At 38.2% G+C, this 20,996-nt stretch overlaps 1 pseudogene; it reads left to right on the forward strand.

Moving 5' to 3' along the window:
- Window positions 1–1,424: 1,424 nt before the first annotated feature.
- LOC112727513 (disease resistance protein RPV1-like) lies at window positions 1,425–6,463 on the forward strand (annotated as a pseudogene).
- Window positions 6,464–20,996: the final 14,533 nt, after the last annotated feature.

A 20,996-nucleotide genomic window follows, 5' to 3' on the forward strand; every position in this document is an offset into this window, starting at 1 on the left:
CTTCTTCATAAAAGCCTTACTTAGCCACTGAGAACTCATTATACCAATCTTGGTTGCCTTAGAGCGTGTGTGTTTTTTGTAACAGCTGGTCAGTTGCCATGTATCTTCTCTCTTCATCTTATGGCAGTAAACAAACCACTTGCAACCTTCTTTGCAAACAGCTTTGCACCTATGGCTATCACACTTTGAGAACCATATTCCTCTGCCACTGTGCACAGCATAGCTCGTTAAACATTCCTTAAAAGCATTCCTATCTACGTACATTATCCCAGCCTCCCATTTATACTCCTTCATATTCTTCAAACTTTTATATAACGGGTACCTCCTCAACAAGGGATCTCCTTCATCATCACTTACAGGGACATCCCACAACCCCTCACTCTCATACCCATCATCCTCATCCCTTAATCCAGCAGCCACCACTTGCTCCTTACCCTTATTAACACTGCTACTGTGCTCTCCTTGTTCTCTCTCAGTTGGAACACTCTGTTTCAGCCTTTGGGGATCTTTTGTAGTTGTGACTTCAACATCATACAAACCCCCATCACCATTCTGATCATCATCGTTGTCATCAAATGCAACCTCCAGATCATTATCTCTAGAGCTATTTTCACTCTATTGTTCATCACTGTCCCCCTCATCATCATTTTCTGGCTGGTAGTCATCATCCTCATATTCATTACCTCCTGAAAAATCTGACCTCTCTTCATCACCATCCTCCAGCACATCATTTTGGGCTTTTGTCACCACCTTGGGCTTCTTACCCACCTTGGCCTGAGCAAATGATTGGGCCTTGTGCAACACAATTGGACCAGGCCCAACAGTGTCTGCAGTGGGTGCAGCAGCCTCACCACTATCTATGTCTTTAACTTCCTCAATAGTGCAGCCTTTCCTAGTAGTAGCAGCATCTTTGTGAACAACAAAAAGCTCCACCATGTTGTCCCTCAATTCCAATTTTAGCCATGTCCATGGCATCCTTGTCTGTGTGAAGCATCCTCAACCCTACATCTGTTTCATCTTTCAGAGACTTATACCACATTGCAGCGATGTTCTCTACCACATATCCCTGTTCAAGCACTATCTCCATAGCCTCGAACCTACTCCACCTATCTTCATCACAGTAGTCCACTATCGAAGTCTCACCCCCCACATAGGGTAAAGGTTCACCACCAAACCCAAACTTCCCCCCATGGTGTATCTTGACACTAAAATAACTCATTTTTCGAACAATCTGTTACACAAACATAATACACTTCATAAAATTCTCACATTGATCAACAACAACAAAAATGCATAAATAAAATCACTAGGGCAAAATAAAAACTTTCAAAACAAAACAAGAAACGAATATGAAACTATAAACCAAAACAATCACACATCAACATACATCATTACATATCAACATGCATTAAGATAAAAACCAAATGGGTTCAGGAGATTTGATAACGGAATACCTGCTACGATCTTCTTCCGGAAAGCAAGGGTTTCAAGCTCACTGCTGCTATGGACCTTCAACGTTACTGAACGACAATGTCACTTCTCTGGCTGTGAATCGCAAGCCTTTAGTGACGAGCGATAGGGTTTGTGGCTATTCATTTGCGTTTCGTGCTTCACAAGAAGAAGAAGAAGAAGAGTCAGGGTAAGCAGCATGCGTTATGTCCAAATGCGGGAAGGCTTACACGTCTATAACCACTGTCACCTCTCCCTTGTCACGTCGGACACGGCGTCAATAATTTGACACCCACTTAACGGAAGGACCTGATTGATGCAAATCAAAACTTTTTTGGATTTAAATAGAACAGTTTAAACATTGGGGACTCAAACAGAATTCACCCCAAACGTAGGGGACCAAAATAATAGTTTACCCAATACAATAAATATACACTAAAAGTGTCATAATAATAATAATAAAAAAAGACAAATAGGTCTTTGACCTTTTGATTCGTAGACATTTAAGTCTTTGAAAATTTGAAAATACATTTAAGTTCCTAACCTTTTCAAAATCTGGATATATCGATGCCTCGTATTCATTTGGGTCTGTCAAATCCAACGGAAAAATCAAACCTGACTGATTGATATGGATGCACACATGAAAGAATTTTTAAAATTGGACAAATTAGATTCAGAGATTGATGTGTCAAGATTTTGAAGAAGTCAGGGACTTAGATGTACTTTTAAATCCTTAAGAATTTAAATGTTTGCTCAGAGATCAATTTGTCTTTTTCTCTAATAATAATTAAAAAAATTTTAATTACAAATATTAAAATTCTATAACTTATACATGTTAATATTCTTATTACTACATTTAGAAAGTATCACTGCTTTGCTAGACAATACAATCTTGTTCGTTGCTCAACATCCTGTTTGAGTAGAGTCTTGTGTACAACATGTGATAACTCCAACAGATCCGATAATGTTTTGATATTAGGAATATTGGAAATTGGGGGAATCGGAAAAACAACTATTGCCAAAGCCATTTACAATCAAGCTCATGGTTGTTTTGAGGGTTATTGCTTCCTTCCAAATATAAGAGAATTTTGGATGCAGAGTACTAGCCAAGTTCATTTGCAAGAACAGCTTCTTTCAAACATCTTCAAAACTACAAAGATAAGGATACATAACATCGACTCTGGAAAAATTATATTACAACAAAGACTTTGTGGCAAAAAGTTGTTTCTTATACTTGATGATGTTGATGAATTAGACCAACTAAATGCATTGTGTGGAAGTCGAGAATGGTTTGGTCCAGGTAGTAGAATAATCATCACAACAAGAAATGAACATCTTCTTAAAGTTCTTCAAGTTGATCACATTTCTAGGATGTCAAATATGGACCATCATGAATCTATTGAGCATTTTAGTTGGCATGCATTTAAACAAAAATGTCCCAAAAGAGAATTTCTTGAACTTTCTAAGAAGGTAGTTGCATATTGTGGGGGATTGCCACTAGCTCATGAGGTTATTGGGTCTTTGTTGTTTGATAGGATGGAAAATGTGTGGGAAAGTGTATTGGAGAAACTCACAAGAATTCCTAACCATGAAGTGCAAAAGAAGCTAAGAATAAGTTTTGATAGTTTAGTTGATGATACAATCAAAGAAATTTTCCTTGACATAGCATTTTTCTTTATTGGGATGAATCGAAATGATGTGATACACATTTTAGATGAATACAATGCTGAAATCGGAATAGACGTCCTTATAGATCGAAGTCTTGTGACTGTTGACAACAAAAACAAGCTTGGAATGCATGATTTGCTGCGAGATATGGGAAGAGAAATTGTTCGCGAGAAATATCCAAAAGAGCCAGAAAACTGTAGCAGGTTGGTTACAAAAGGAAGTGATTGAAGTGCTACAAACACAACGTAAGCTAAATAAACATAATGAACCAGTATGTTATCTAAGCTACTTTTTAATTTTTTTTTTTATTTGTCCATTTTATTTTCACAGGGGACAAGAGCAACTGAGGGACTAGTCTTGAAGTTGACAAGAACCAATACAATTTGTTTGGAGGCTAAAGCATTTAAGGAGATGAAAAAACTCAGATTGCTTCAACTTGTTGGTGTACAACTTGGCAGAGATTTTGAATATATCTCAAGAGATTTGAGATGGCTTTATTGGCATGGATTTCCTTTAAAATACATACCACCAAACTTTTCTCAGGAAATGTAGTTTCCATTGAGTTAGAATCCAGTTGTCTCAAATTAGTGTGGAAGGAACCGCAGGTATAAATTCCTAGTTTTTGCATTATCTTTCAAAAAGGATTAGATTTCGCTGCCTACATTACACTCTGGTGAGGCACTTTTCCAAATTCTGTGTGGGATACTTCTGCTTCCAACTGTCTTTCCAGAAAGGATTATCTCACATTTTTTTTTCTTTTTTCTAATTGTACTTGTTATGATTAAGCTATGCTTAAGATTTTCATAGCCTATCTTGATCATTTCTAATATAATTTATAATTCTTTTCTTCAGTTTTTGGAGAGGTTAAAAATTCTCAATCTTAGCCATTCTCAGCACTTGACACAAACACCTGACTTCTCATACTTGCCTAATCTTGAAAAGTTGTTACTCTACGACTGTCCATGTTTGACTGCAATTTCTGAAACCATTGAACATCTCAAATACATTCTTTTGATCAATTTGGAAGATTGCACAAGCCTTCATAACCTTCCAAGAAGTTTCTATAAGTTGAAATCTCTGAAAACTCTCATTATTTCGGGATGCTCAATGATTGATAACTTGGAAAATGATTTGGACCAAATGGAATCCTTGGTAACTTTGATTGCAGACAAGACTGCAATAACACAAGTGCCGTTTTCAATAGTAAGATCAAAAAGCATTGGATATGTTTCTTTGTGTGGTTATGAAGGATTCTCACGTGATGTGTTTCCTTCTCTCATTTGGTCATGGATGTCACCAACAAATAATTTCTCATCTCAAGTTGAAACATGTATGGATTTGGAACTTGTTTCCTCAGATGTAGGAAAGCTTCGAAGTTTGCAAGTGGAGTGCAACTCAGATTTTCAACTAGCTGAAGGTATGCCAGAATTTTGGACATGAAAGAGCCTAGCAGCGGAAAGGACAACAATGTCCAACACAAGAACAATATGGAAGCACTCACAACACAATATGGCAGCAACTATAACAAGCAAATATAGCAAGTAAAGCAATAACAAGAACACACCAAGATTTTAACGTGGAAAACCCCCTCAATGTGAGAGGTAAAAACTACGGGTCGTCCAGACTAATGAAATAGCTCTACTATAATCAAATGAGGTATAAGAGAGTCTCAAACAAAGCACAAAAACGTGCATATAACCAGCCAAAACATCAATGCACCAAAGCTCACAAATAATAGGCAAGAAGATGAAATATACCCAAAAAACAGAGCTGATGTCGAAGCCAATTTCTCCCTCTGAAGACCTCCAATTAAAATCTCCACCATTCAGAATGAAGAACAATATGTGAAGAATCTACAGTTCAAATTTCACGTCGATCCAACGGTGAAAGAATGAGAAACTGCCGTTCTAAGATTGCTGCTCTGTGTAAAAATGGGAAACCTAATTTCTCTCTTGCGAAACCAATTTCTCCTACTGCAAACCTCCAATCAACATCTCCACCGACCAGAATGAAGAACAAAATTATAGAAACATGCAGTTTAAATTTCAAGCCGATCCAACGGTGAACAACTGAGAAACTGCCATTTGAAATTTACTGCTTTGGCGAAAACGGGAATTCTGTTTTTCCTTCTTCTCTCTCACTTGGTGGCTATTCTCTTTCTCTCAAAAAATCTCAAAAAACTGAATTAGGGTTGTGACACTAGGGTGCAAGAATACACCCCTAAAATTTTGGGCTTAGGCCTCACAAAGGAGAGAAAAACCCAACAGGACACTCTATATGCAACATATTACAATGAATTAGAAGCAACACCAACTACATCACAAGTCTCAAACATGGGAAGTTCATCCATAATTAGTATTTGCAATCAATTTCAAATGAATAGCTTAGTCAAGTCTCTTCTAATTGAAGTGGGAGTCAAGAACCAAGTCAGCAACATTCTTAGGGAGAGAGTTTTCAGGTATCTCTCTCAAATTTACTTTTTATAATAACGTTTAACTTAAGAGTAATATTAAAACAATTACATGATATTTACTTCAGAGATCTTAATGCCTCAAAGGTTTGGTCATTGCTATTGGCAATAGAATCCTTTGACTTTTGAGAAACCAAAGAAAAAATGTGTAGCAACTTATTGATTTCTATTTTTATTTTGGTGTATGATTATAGAAATGATAGATATATAGAGGATGTTTCTTACATATAGAGATTTTTTCATAAGGTAGATTCTATTGTGGAACCAAATCTAGTGCCTCTGTTTTTAATTAGCAACAAGAATTCAGACATTAGAACATCATTTTGTTAATCGTTTAATTAATTATTGATTTAAGATTTTATGAATTTTTCTTTTCAGAAATTGAGCACCAATGAGCATGACAATTATTTGTTGCCGGGTGACAATTATCCTGATTGGTTGACCTTCAATTCTGATGGTGCTTCTATAATTTTCAATGTCCCTCATGGGAATGGACGTGACTTGAAGACAATGACAATGTGCATTGTGTATTCTTCTTCTACAGACACCATCTCACTAAAATGTCTCAAGAATGTGTTGATAATAAATTACACAAAATCTACCATTCAAGTGTATAAGTGTGACACAATAGCTTCTCTTGAAGATGACGAGTGGCAAAGCATAATTTCAAGTTTGGAACCCGGAGACAGAGTTGAGATTGTGATTGTTGTTTATGGGACAGAATTTGTTGTGAAGAAGACATCAGTTTATCTCATATATGGTGAACCAAATAATGAAGATAGGGATGCTACCGATATGCCAGAAGATAAGAATGTTATTAGTTTCGGCAAAGCTAAAAATGTAAGTAGTTCTAACCCTATCGCACTCATTCAATAATGTGTTATTTCATGGTTAATGAGAGGAGATTATTTTATACCAATTGGCATTAGTTTTTTAATTTGTAATCCAAAGTTAATTTAACAATCCATGAACTAGTGATTCTAGTAGTTAAACATGTTTGACATGCTGAATTGCTTCAACCAGTACAAACCATTTTCTTTACTTCTTTGTGAGCTTAGAGATTTCGTGGACCTTTGTCTCTCGCCTCCGTTCTGGTCTCGCCGCTGTTCTGGATTGGCGTCGCTGGTTTTCTAATTTGGAAACATTGCCTATCTGACAAACGAAGAAGGTAACCTCATTTTAAGGTACCAACCTATACCTGCTGCTTCCTCAAATATGTATAGAACCATTTTCTTCATCAACAAAATATGTTTTGTTTTTACTATAGCTTTAAAGTTTGCAGACATGGATGCATCAAATTTTCAAATCATGAGAAGACTTTTCCATTTCTAGTGTAGTAGACCAGAAGTATCGATGAGGAAATTAAAGAGGAAGGTAGCTTGCTACGAAAACACTCAAAATTTGATCTGTTATGTGACCTTTAAAAGAAAAAAAAAAATAGTTGTTGGAAAGAGCTCTTGGCAACATTAAGCATTAGAATTTTCTTCATTTTGTAATTATTCCTTTTCCTTTTGTTCACCAACACTTCTGCCATTGTTTGAATAGAATTTAACAACTGTTGCAAATCCAAATAATAATTTCCTTTTTTTAACTTATATCTATGTTATGTTTTTGAGCCTATCTCACAAACGAACAAGATAGCACCATTACACGGTACAAACCTATACCTGTTTGAGAAATGAGAATTCAGTGTTGTTGTTTGTCATCAACAAAAAGTCAAAGCAATATCTTGTTTCTATGTTTTGATTTTGAGTTTTCTGCTATGGGTTTTAACTTTTACAACCCCCTTAAATGAAGTTCGTTCTGACCAAAGAAAAAAAATAGAGAAAAAAAAGAAGATAATCGATGAAGTTTGTTGTGACTTTCTAGATCTCAATGTAGAAGACTAGAAGTATTGGTGTGTCTTACATTCTTCAAGAAAGACTGAGGCATAAAGTAATTTGTCGGTTTTGGATGATCGAAACTACAAGTTTTGAATGTTTGAACAAATTGAGTAATGATTAGGATTTGGGAGTCTTATTTTTGTAGAAAGAATGGCCAACACAAGTCTATAAACTTTTTATTAATATTACTAATTATTACAAAATTAAAGAAAATTCTAATGTCACAGCCTAAAATGAGCCACGACTGACGCTCAGGAAAAAGAGTTCCTTAACAAGCCTAACAGATTTGAATATAAGATAAATAAAAAATGTTACAAATAATTTTTGATAAATTTACACTTTCTACAATGAATAATGAATAATTACATAAATGAACAAAAATAAAATAAATAAATATAGATGGATCCTGCCTGTGACATATGGAGCAGATGACGTCTAAGAACTCAACAAGGAACAGAGTCCATTGCAGATCATTACTCTTGAATAAAAAGGTTCACATAATCAAACACTTATTCCTGAAAAATATTTAAAAAAAAAAGAGTGAGTTTTGCGACTCAGTGACTAGACAGTACATCTATAATTCACATGAGACCATCTAAACATTATTATGAAAATAATTTTAGTTAGAAAATCATAATTTATATGAATAAGTGAATCAATAAGGGAGCTCTCATACAGAAATCAAATCAAATAGTCCACACTTAGGCGGCTCCACCTCTAAGGGTAGCCGTTTCCTCTAGTGTGTCCGTACGAAATAACAGATCCAACATGTGGCCTACACGTTAGGCTAGCAACGCCCCTACTAGCTGAGGTCTGAGCCAGATGCATCTAGGTTAACGTCATAACCGCCGTTAACTACGGTTTTCTAATACGAGCCTCCCAAACTAATTCAAAACATATAATTTCAAATACAACCAATCTTTGATCTTTCAAATATATACGGTATCAAATCAAATCAAATAATACTTTCTTATCAAAAATCCTTTTCAATCATATGAAATGTCAAATATATTTTACAAATTCATAGTATATAAGTGAGTATTTACAATACTTTAATGTTCCAAAAGCACATATTCAATAAAATCGAATATTCTAAAATAATACAAAACTTCATCAAACATGTATATAGTCTCATGTGCAGATTAAAAATTCGAATTTCACAAAAATAATATTTAGTTCTAATAAATCCATTATTAAAATCAGATTCAAATCCTTTGTTAATAACTTATAAATATAGTTATAAATTCATGAAACATTTATCAAAATAATTATAGATGTAAAGCCAAATAATTATAAATGTAAAGCCTACTCACAACTTGGTCCTAAGGGACCGAAGAAACCAAACCCGAAATGCCGAATTAAAAGCTAAGAAAGGTTGGAATAGAATGGAACGACAGAACACAGAGTTTGGACCGAGCCGGTGGCAGCAACTTCAATTCAACAGCACCAACGACTACGTCTTGGATGTCATCTCGACAATAACAGCAGCATCGGTACCACTTCTAGCCCGTAACAAACAGCAGCAAAATCAAATCAATCAAGAAAGATGGCACGAAAATAGAGCGACACAGTAAGGTAGATTAAAGTGGAACAGGAATAAGAAGAGATGTCAAGTACAAGCAGAATGGGGTTTGTTTTACCAAGGGAAAGGTATAGCAGTGGTGGCTCTTGGTGGCTGATGAGCGGATAATTTATACGCTTTTTGGCATTATTTTTAGTATGTTTTTAGTACATTTTAGTTAGTTTTTAGTATGTTTTTATTAGTTTTTATTTAAAATTCACTTTTCTGGGCTTTACTATGAGTTTGTGTATTTTTCTGTGGTTTCAGGTAATTTCTGGCTGAAATTGAGGGACCTGAGCAAAAATCTGATTCAGATGCTGAAAAAGGACTGCAGATGCTGTTGGATTCTGACCTCCCTGTACTCGAAGCGGATTTTCTGGAGCTACAGAAGCCCAATTGGCGCGCTCTCAATCGCGTTGGAAAGTAGACATCTTGGGCTTTTCAGCAATGTATAATAGTCCATACTTTTCCCGAGATTTGATGGCCCAAACCGGCGATGCAAATCAGCTTCAGAATTCCCAGCGTTTAACGCCGGAACTGGTACAAAAGTTGGAGTTAAACGCCCAAACTGGCACAAAAACTGGCGTTTAACTCCAGAAAAAGTCTCTACACATGAAAGCTTCAATGCTCAGCCCAAGCACACACCAAGTGGACCCCGGAAGTGGATTTTTACGTCATTTACTCATTTCTGTATATCCTAGGTTACTAGTTCACTATTAATAGGACCTTTTGACATTGTATCTTGACCTCATGACACTTTACACGTTTCATATTGTACCTTCTACGACATGAGTCTCTAAACCCCATGGTTGGGGGTGAGGAGCTCTGCTGTGTCTTGATGGATTAATGCAATTACTACTATTTTTCATTCAAACACGCTTGTTTCTATTCTAAGATATCACTTGCTCCTCAACTTGATGAATGTGATGATCCGTGACACTCATCATCATTCTCACTTATGAACATGTGCCTGACAACCACCTTCGTTCTACTTTAGATTGAGTGGATATCTCTTTGATTCTTTAGCCAGAATCTTCGTGGTATGAGCTAGAATATATTGGCGGCCATTCTTGAGGATCCAGAAGGTCTAAACCTTGTCTATGGTATTCTGAGTAGGATTCAGGGATTGAATGACTGTGACGAGCTTTAAACTCGCAATTGTGGGGCGTTAGTGACAGACGCAAAAGAATCACTGGATTCTATTCCGACATGATCGAGAACCGACAGATGAATAGCCGTGCTGTGACAGAGCGCGTTGAACATTTTCACTGAGAGGATGGGAGGTAGCCATTGACAACAGTGAAACCCTACATACAGCTTGCCATGGAAGGAGCCTTGCGTGTATGAAGAAGAAGACAGTAGGAAAGCAGAGATTCAGAAGATAGAGCATCTCCAAAACCTCAACCTGTTCTCCATTACTGCAAAACAAGTATTTATTTCATGTTCTTCTACTTTTCACAATTAAACCTGAGAATTATTGATATCCTGACTAAGAGTTACAAGATAACCATAGCTTGCTTCAAGCCGAAAATCTCCGTGGGATCGACCCTTACTCACGTAAGGTATTACTTGGACGACCCAGTGCACTTGCTGGTTAGTTGTGCGGGATTGCAAAAGTGTAATTGCAATTTTGTGCACCAAGTTTTTGGAGCCGTTGCCGGGGATTATTCGAGTTTGGACAACTGACGGTTTATCTTGTTGCTTAGATTAGGACTATTTTATTTTTGTTGGTTTAGAGTCTTTTATTTGAGTTTAGTTTCATATTTTAAGTTTGGTGTCAATTGCATGCTTTTGTTTTCTTTTAATTTTTTTTTGAATTTGCATGTTCTTAGTCCTTTCTTGATCTTTAAAAATTCCAAGTTTGGTGTCTTCTTTGTGTTTTCCTTTAGGTTTTCGAAAATTTGTGTGTGATTTTCTAAAAATTTCTAAGTTTGGTGTCTTCTTTGTATTTTCCTTTAAATCTTCGAAATTTTGCATTAATTTTCAAAATCATATATTTTCAATCATATCTTTTTCAAAGTAATTTTCAATCATATCTTTTTAATTGCTAATTCCAAAATCTTTTTAATTAATTAATCTAGTTTTCAATTTGCTTTGATTTTATTTTCTTTTTGTTTTTGAAATTTTATTTTATTTTCTTTTCTATTTTATTTTATTATTTTCGGTCATTCCTAAAAAAAAATTATACTTTACTTGTGATCCATATCTTTTCCCTTTCTCCATTATGGACCTAAGTGGAATTGAGTAGTCCAGAAGGACTCTGAGGTCATATGCTAACCCCATTACAGCTGCATATGGGAGTAGCATATGTATACCTCCCATTAAAGCAAGCAGCTTTGAGCTAAATCCTCAACTCATTATCATGGTGCAGCAAAATTGCCAGTATTTCAGTCTTCCACAGGAAGAACCTACTGAGTTTTTGGCACAGTTCTTACAAATTGCTGACACAGTACGTGATAAAGAGGTGGATCAGGATGTCTACAGATTATTACTGTTTCCATTTGCTGTAAAAGATCAAGCTAAGAGGTGGTTGAATAACCAACCCACAGCAAGTATAAAAACATGGAGACAGTTATCAGACAAATTCCTGAATCAATTTTACCCTCCAAAAAGGATGACACAGCTGAGACTGGACATCCAAGGCTTTAAACAAGAGGATAATGAATCCCTTTATAATGCCTGGAAGAGGTACAGAGGTATGCTAAGAAAATGCCCCTCTGAAATGTTTTCAGAGTGGGTACAGTTAGACATCTTCTACTATGGGCTTACAGAAAAAGCTCAGATGTCTCTAGACCACTCAGCTGGTGGATCTATACATATGAGGAAGACGATTGAAGAGGCTCAAGAGCTCATAGATACGGTTGCTAGAAATAAACATCTATACTCAAGTAATGAGTCCTCTACAAAAGAAGAAGCTATGACAGTAGCTACTGATCCTAATCCTCAAGAACAGATTGTTGAGCTTAATCAGCAATTACTCCTGATGACAAAACAGTTAGCAGAATTTAAAGAGATGCTCCAATAAACTAAAATTGCTAACAAGAACATAGAATTACAGTTGAATCAGACAAAATAACAATTATCTAAACAGATAACAGAAGAATGCCAAGCAGTTCAACTGAGGAGTGGGAAGACATTGAATAACACTGCTCAAAGTGGCAAAAAGCCAAGAAAGGAACAACTGACAGAGGATAACCAAACCACTGTCCAAAATCCCTCTGAGGACAGTAAGAGCCCAGAGAGGAATACTCCTGGCGTTCAAACGCCAGAAAGGGGGGAAAAGTTGGCGTTAAACGCCCATTCCTCACCCAGTCCTGGCGTTCAAACGCCAATGAGGAATCAGACACCTGAGAGTGCTGATAGTAACCCCTCTAAAAAGGCTTCTTCAACCACCTCTGTAGGGAATAAACCTGCAGCAACTAAGGTTGAAGAATATAAAGCCAAGATGCCTTAACCTCAGAAACTCCGCCAAGTGGAACAGGATAAACAATTTGCCCGCTTTGCAGACTATCTAAGGACTCTTGAAATAAAGATTCCGTTTGCAGAGCCACTTGAGCAAATACCTTCTTATGCTAAGTTCATGAAAGAGATCTTAAGTCATAAGAAGGATTGGAGAGAAACTGAAAAAGTGTTTCTGACTGAAGAATGCAGTGCAGTCATTCTGAAAAGCTTACCAAAAAAGCTTCAAGATCCAGGAAGCTTTATGATACCATGCACATTAGAAGGTGCTTGTACCAAGACAACCCTATGTGACCTTGGAGCAAGTATTAACCTAATACTTGCATCTACTATCAGAAAGCTTGGGTTGACTGAAGAAGTCAAACCAACTCGAATATGTCTCCAACTTGCTGATGGCTCCATTAAATATCCATCAGGCATAATTGAGGACATGATTGTCAAGGTTGGGCCATTCGCCTTTCCAACTGACTTTGTAGTGTTGGAAATGGAGGAGCACAAGAGTGCAACTCTCATCCTAGGATGACCCTTCCTAGCAACTGGACGAACTCTCATTGATGTACAAAAAGGGGAAGTGACCCTGAGAGTCAATGAGGATGAGTTCAAGTTGAATGCTGTCAAAGCTATGCAGCATCTAGACACATCAAATGACTGCATGAGCGCTGATATTATTGACTCTTTGGTGGAAGAGATCAATATGACTGAGAGTCTCGAATCAGAGCTAGAAGACATCTTTAAAAATGTTCAGCCTGATTAGGAAGAACCAGAGGAAATAGAAGAACCTCTGAAAATTCCTCATGAAGAGGATAAACCTCCAAAACCTGAACTAAAACCACTACCACCATCCCTGAAGTATGCATTTCTGGGAGAAGGTAATACTTTTCCAGTGATCATAAGCTCTGCTTTAAATTCACAGGAAGAGGAAGCACTAATTAAAGTGTTAAGGACACACAAGACAGCTCTTGGATGGTCCATAAGTGATCTTAAGGGCATTAGCCCAGCAAGACGCATGCACAAGATCCTATTGGAGGATAATGCAAAGCCAGTGGTTCAATCACAAAGGCAGCTAAATCCAGCCATGAAGGAGGTGGTGCAGAAAGAGGTCACTAAGTTACTAGAGGCTGGGATTATTTATCCTATTTCTGATAGCCCCTGGGTGAGCCCTGTCCAAGTTGTCCCCAAGAAGGGAGGCATGACAGTGGTTCATAATGAAAAGAATGAACTAGTTCCCACAAGAACAGTTACAGGGTGGCGTATGTGTATTGACTACAGAAGGCTCAATACAGCTACCAGAAAGGATCATTTTCCTTTACCATTCATAGACCAAATGCTAAAAATACTAGCGGGTCATGATTATTACTGCTTTTTGGATGGCTATTCAGGGTACAACCAAATTGCAGTAGATCCTCAAGACCAAGAGAAAACAGCATTCACTTGTCCTTCTGGCGTGTTTGCCTACAGAAGAATGCCTTTTGGTCTGTGTAATGCACCTGCAACTTTTCAGAGATGCATTCTATCCATCTTCTCTGATATGGTAGAGAAATTCCTGGAAGTTTTCATGGATGACTTCTCAGTATATGGAGACTCATTCAGCTCCTGTCTTAATCATCTAGCACTTGTCCTGAAAAGGTGCCAAGAGACTAACCTGGTCTTAAACTGGGAGAAATATCACTTTATGGTGACTGAAGGAATTGTCCTTGGGCACAAAATTTCAGGCAAGGGAATAGAGGTGGATCAAGCAAAGATAGAGGTAATTGAAAAATTACCACCACCTACCAATGTTAAGGCAATCAGAAGCTTTCTAGGGCATGCAGGATTTTACAGAAGGTTCATAAAGGATTTTTCAAAAATTGCAAAACCTCTAAGTAACCTGCTAGTTGCTGACATGCCATTTGTGTTTGACACAGCGTGTCTGCAGGCGTTTGAGACCCTGAAAGCCAAGTTGGTCACAGCACCAGTCATCTCTGCACCAGATTGGACATTACCATTCGAACTAATGTGTGATGCCAGTGACCATGCCATTGGTGCAGTGTTGGGACAGAGGCACAACAAGCTTCTGCACGTCATTTATTATGCTAGCCGTGTTCTAAATGATGCACAGAAGAATTACACAACCACAGAAAAAGAGTTACTTGCAGTGGTTTATGTCATTGACAAGTTTAGGTCCTACTTAGTAGGGTCAAAAGTGATTGTGTACACTGACCATGCTGCTCTTAAATACTTACTCACCAAGCAGGATTCAAAACCCAGGCTCAAAAGGTGGGTGTTGCTTCTGCAAGAGTTTGATATAGAAATAAGAGATAGGAAAAGGACAGAGAACCAGGTAGCTGATCATCTATCCCGGATAGAACCAGTAGCTGGGGCGTCCCTCCCCTCTATTGAGATCTCTGAGACCTTTCCAAATGAGCAACTCTTTGCCATTCAGGAAGCTCCATGGTTTGCAGACATTGCAAACTATAAAGCTGTGAGGTTCATACCCCAGGAGTACAGCAGGGTGAAAAGAAAAAAAATTAATTTCAGACGCCAAGTACTACCTATGGGATGAGCCATATCTCTGTAAGAGATGTGCAGACGGAATGATGCGCATATGTGTACCTAGAGAGGAAGCACAAAGGATCCTATGGCATTGCCATGGATCACAGTATGGGGGACATTTCGAAAGTGAGCGAATAGCCACTAAAGTCCTCCAATGCGGCTTCTATTGGCCTACTCTCTTTAGGGATGCCCGAGAGTTTGTGCATAACTGTAACAGTTGCCAAAGAGCTGGTAACTTGCCTCATGGTTACGCCATGTCTCAACAAGGGATCTTAGAGATTGAATTGTTTGATGTATGGGGTATTGACTGCATGGGTCCCTTCCCACCATCATACTCAAACACTTATATTCTGGTGGCAGTAGACTATGTATCTAAATGGGTAGAAGCAATTGCCACTCCCAATAATGATACTAAGACCGTGTTGAAATTCCTCCAGAAACACATCTTCAGCAGGTTTGGTGTTCCCAGAGTACTAATCAGTGATGGGGGGCACTCATTTCTGCAATAAACAGCTGTACTCTGCTATGGTCCGATATGGAATTAGCCACAAAGTAGCAACTCTATATCATCCACAGACAAATGGGCAAGCTGAAGTCTCTAATAGAGAGCTAAAAAGAATCCTGGAACGGACTGTTATTGCCCGTAGAAAGGATTGGGAAAAGAGCTTGGATGATGCTCTGTGGGCATACAGAACAGCATTCAAGACTCCTATAGGAAACTCTCCATACCAACTTGTGTATGGGAAGGCCTGTCATCTGCTCGTTGAACTGGAACATAAAGCCTACTGGGCAACCAGATTCCTAAACATGGATGCTAAGTTAGCTGGTGAAAAAAGATTTCTCCAGCTAAATAAGCTAGAGGAGTTCAGACTCAGTGCCTTTGAAAATGCAAAAATTTATAAGGAAAAGACAAAGAAGTGGCATGACAAGAAGTTGTCATCCAGAGTCTTTGAGCCAGGACAAAAAGTTCTGCTCTTCAACTCTAGGCTCAGACTATTCCCAGGAAAACTTAAATTCCGGTGGAGGGGTCCGTATGTGATTACAGGAGTGTCACCATATGGATATGTTGAGCTTCAAGATATTGATTTAAATTCTGATAAAAAGTTCATTGTTAATGGACAGAGGATCAAACATTATCTTGAAAGTAATTTTGAGCAGGAATGCTCAAAACTGAGGCTTGAATGAGTCTCAGTAAAGGTCAAGCTAAAGACAATAAAGAAGCGCTTGCTGGGAGGCAACCCAGTCATTAGCAGGTTATTTGTTCTATAAAAGTTTGATATATATTCTTCAAGGTTGATCATTGAAATTGGAGGAATTCACAGAGTTACAGAAGAATTCAGTGCAAAAAGCAGAGAAAAGGAGTTTGCTGGCAAGAAAACGCCAGTAAAGGGTACTCTGGGCGTTAAACGCCAGAATGGATACCATTCTGGGCGTTTAACGCCAGTAAAGGTACCATTTTGGGCGTTAAACGCCAGAATGGGTACCATTCTGGGCGTTTAACGCCAGAATTGCAGCATCCTGGGCGTTCAGCAAAATGCCCAGTGATAAAAGGGTTTCTGGCATTTAACGCCAGCCAAGGTACCTGGCTGGGCGTTAAACGCCCATAATGGCCAACATTTGGGCGTTAAACGCCAGAATGGATACCATTCTGGGCGTTTAACGCCAGAAAGGTAGGGGACAGAGATTTTGTTTTCCACTTCAAATTTTTTCAAACTTTCTTGTTTTGATCCATAATTTTTTGCATAAACACATTACAAACTTTCATCATTCACCTTCAAATTTCAAAAATTAAACAATCTTCTAAATCATTGTTCAAATCTCTTTCAAATCCTTTCCAAATCTTCTTCAAAAACTCAAATATCTTCTCAAATTATTTCCATATCTTCTCAAATCTCCTTCAAAATTTTCGAAATCTCTCCCCCCTTATAAATACACGTTCGGCCATCCTCCTCTCCCCACCACTCGAATTTGCTCTCCTCCTGTCTCTCCTCTTTCCTTTCTTTTGCTTGAGGGCAAGCAAACCTCTAAGTTTGGTGTGCTTTTCCGTGATCACTAAGCCAAGATTTATCAAGATCATGGCTCCTAAGGAAAAACAAACTAATTCAAGAGGCAAGAAAGAGAATGCTCCAAAAAATCTTTGGAGTCAAGAGAAGTTCTTAACCAAGGAACATGCGAACCATTACCACAAAATAATGGGTCTGAGATCAGTGATCCCGGAAGTTAGATTCGATCTGAAAGAAGATGAATATCCGGAGATCCAAGAGCAAATTCGAAACAGAGGATGGGAAGTTCTAACCAACCCTGAGACAAAGGTTGGAAGAAACATGGTTCAGGAATTCTACTCAAATCTGTGGCTGACAGATAAGTAGAGAATGACTAGAACTGCTTTTCATACCTACAGAACCATGGTCAGAGGGAGAATTATTTACTTCCATCTGGACAAAATAAGAGAGGTCTTCAAATTGCCTCAACTACAAGATGATCCTGAATCCTTTAATAGGAGAATGGTGAGAGTAGATAAGGGGTTGGATCAAGTTCTAAAGGACATATGCCTCCCTGGAACTAAGTGGACAACCAATTCAAAAGGTGTCCCAAACCAACTCAAAAGGGGAGATCTCAAACCAATTGCTAGAGGTTGGCTAGACTTTATTGGGCGTTCTATATTGCCCACTAGCAACCGTTCTGAGGTCACGGTCAAGAGAGCAGTGATGATTCATTGCATTATGCTGGGAAAAGAAGTGGAGATTCATCATCTGATTGCTTGTGAGATTTACACAATTGCAAACAAGAACTCCACTGAAGGCAAACTGGCTTACCCAGGCTTAATCTCTTTGCTATGTAAAGATGCTGGGGTGAGGATGGGAGTAGATAAATTCATCCCAATTGAACATCTAATCACCAAGAAGTCAATGGAAGGACAAATGCAAGATAACTCTATCAAAAGGAGGGCGCAGGAATTTTTCTCTGAACTTCCTGAAATTGACTACTGGGTCAGCCTAGAAGCATCTATTGCCAAGCTGCAAGAAACTATGGAACAAATTAAGGAAGAACAGCAGAATCAAAACTGCATGCCCTGCAAATTGCTGAAGGAACAAGAGAAGCAGGGGCGTGAGCTACAAGAGCTGAAGCGCCAGAAGCTCTCCCTTGAAGGGTCAAATACCCCATAAGTTGAGGGAGCATCCACTTCTCAAAATCAAGGTTGTTGAGTCCTAACTCTGTGATAACCTCTATCATTAGGAGTCTGTTTTAGAGTCATTTAAATTTTTGTTTTCTATTACTATTAGTCTTATCTTATATTTATTTTTGAGTCTTGTTCTTAATTCATTAATAAAATTTAAGGTTCATGTCTTAAAGCTATGAATGCCCTATGAATCCATCACCTCTTTTAAATGAAAAATGCTTTAATCACAAAAGAACAAGAAGTGCAGGATTTCGAATTCATCTCTGAAACTAGTTGAATTAGTTTGATGTGGTGACAATACTTTTTGTTTTCTGAATGAATGCTTGAACAGTGCATATGTCTTTTGAAATTTTTGATTAAAGAATGTTAAACTTGTTGGCTCTTGAAAGAATGATGGAAAAGGAAAAATGTTATTGAGGATCTGAAAAATCATCAAATTGATTCTTGAAGCAAAAAAAAGCAGTGAATTCAATATATATATATATATAAAGTGATCCAAGGCAAAAAGAGTGTGCTTAAGAACCCTGGACACCTCTAATTGGGGACTCTAGCAAAGCTGAGTCACAATCTAAAAAGGTTCACCCAGTTATGTGTCTGTGGCATGTATGTATCCGGTGGTAATACTGGAAAACAGAGTGCTTTGGGCCATAGCCAAGACTCATAAAGTAGCTATGTTCAAGAATCATCATACGTAACTAGGAGAATCAATAACACTATCTAAATTCTGAGTTCCTATAGATGCCAATCATTCTAAACTCCAAATGATAAAGTGAGATGCCAAAACTGTTCAGAAGCAAAAAGCTACTAGTCCCGCTCATCTAATTGGAGCTAAGTTTCATTGATATTTTGGAGTCTCTAGTATGTTCTCTTCTTTTTATCCTATTTGATTTTCAGTTGCTTGGGGACAAGCAACAATTTAAGTTTGGTGTTGTGATGAGCGGATAATTTATACGCTTTTTGGCACTGTTTTTATTAGTTTTTATTTAAAATTCACTTTTCTGGGCTTTACTACGAGTTTGTGTGTTTTTCTATGATTTTAGGTAATTTCTGGCTGAAATTGAGGGACCTGAGCAAAAATCTGATTCAGAGGCTGAAAAAGGACTGCAGATGCTGTTGGATTCTGACCTCCCTGCACTCGAAGCAGCTTTTGTGGAGCTAAAGAAGCCCAATTGGCGCGCTCTCAATTGCGTTGAAAAGTAGACATTTTGGGCTTTCCAGCAATGTATAATAGTCCATACTTTTCTCGAGATTTGATGGCCCAAACCGGCGTTGCAAATCAGCTTTAGAATTCCCGGCGTTTAACGCCGGAACTGGCACAAAAGTTGGAGTTAAATGCCCAAACTGGCACAAAAGCTGGCGTTTAACTCCAGGAAAAGTCTCTACACATGAAAGCTTCAATGCTCAGCCCAAGCACACACCAAGTGGACCCCAGAAGTGGATTTTTACGTCATTTACTCATTTCTGTATATCCTAGGTTACTAGTTCACTATTAATAGGACCTTTTGACATTGTATCTTGACCTCATGACACTTTACACGTTTCATATTGTACCTTCTACGGCATGAGTCTCTAAACCCCATGGTTGGGGGTGAGGAGCTCTGCTGTGTCTTGATGGATTAATGCAATTACTACTGTTTTTCATTCAAACACGCTTGTTTCCATTCTAAGATATCACTTGCTCCTCAACTTGATGAATATGATGATCCCTGACAATCATCATCATTCTCACTTATGAACATGTGCCTGACAACCACCTTCATTCTACTTTAGATTGAGTGGATATCTCTTGGATTCTTTAGCCAGAATCTTCGTGGTATAAGATAGAATATATTGGCGGCCATTCTTGAGGATCCGGAAGGTCTAAACCTTGTCTGTGGTATTTTGAGTAGGATTCAGGGATTGAATGAATATGACGAGCTTCAAACTCGCGATTGTGGGGCGTTAGTGACAGACGCAAAAGAATCACTGGATTCTATTCCGACATGATCGAGAACCGACAGATGAATAGCCGTGCTGTGACAGAGCGCGTTGAACATTTTCACTGAGAGGATGGGAGGTAGCCATTGACAACGGTGAAACCCTACATACAGCTTGCCATGGAAGGAGCCTTGCGTGTATGAAGAAGAAGACACTAGGAAAGCAGAGATTCAGAAGATAGAGTGGTGCACGAAATTGTGATCATCAATGGCGCCATCAACATGGTACGCTCAATTGCAATCTCAACTCTTTATCACAACTTCGCACAACTAACCAGCAAGTGCACTGGGTCGTCCAAGTAATAAACCTTACGTGAGTAAGGGTCGATCCCACGGAGATTGTTGGTATGAAGCAAGCTATGGTCATCTTGTAAATCTCAGTCAGGCGGATTTAAATGGTTATGGAAGATTGATAATTAAAAGATGAATAAAACATAAAATAAAGATAGAGATACTTATGTAATTCATTGGTGAGAATTTCATATAAGCGTATGGAGATGCTTTGTCCCTTCCGTCTCTCTGCTTTCCTACTGTCTTCATCCAATCCTTCTTACTCCTTTCCATGGCAAGCTGTATGTTGGGCATCACCGTTGTCAATGGCTACAGTCCCGTCCTCTCAGTCAAAATATTCAACGCGCTCTGTCACAGCATGGCTATTCAGCTGTCGGTTCTCGATCATGTCGGAATAGAATCCAGTGATCCTTTTGCGTCTGCCACTAACGCCCCACAATCGCGAGTTTGAAGCTCGTCACAGTCATTCAATCCTTGAATCCTACTCAGAATACCACAGACAAGGTTTAGACCTTCCGGATTCTCT

The sequence above is a fragment of the Arachis hypogaea genome, chromosome 2 (assembly GCF_003086295.3).
Source record: "Arachis hypogaea cultivar Tifrunner chromosome 2, arahy.Tifrunner.gnm2.J5K5, whole genome shotgun sequence".
NCBI lineage: Eukaryota > Viridiplantae > Streptophyta > Magnoliopsida > Fabales > Fabaceae > Arachis > Arachis hypogaea.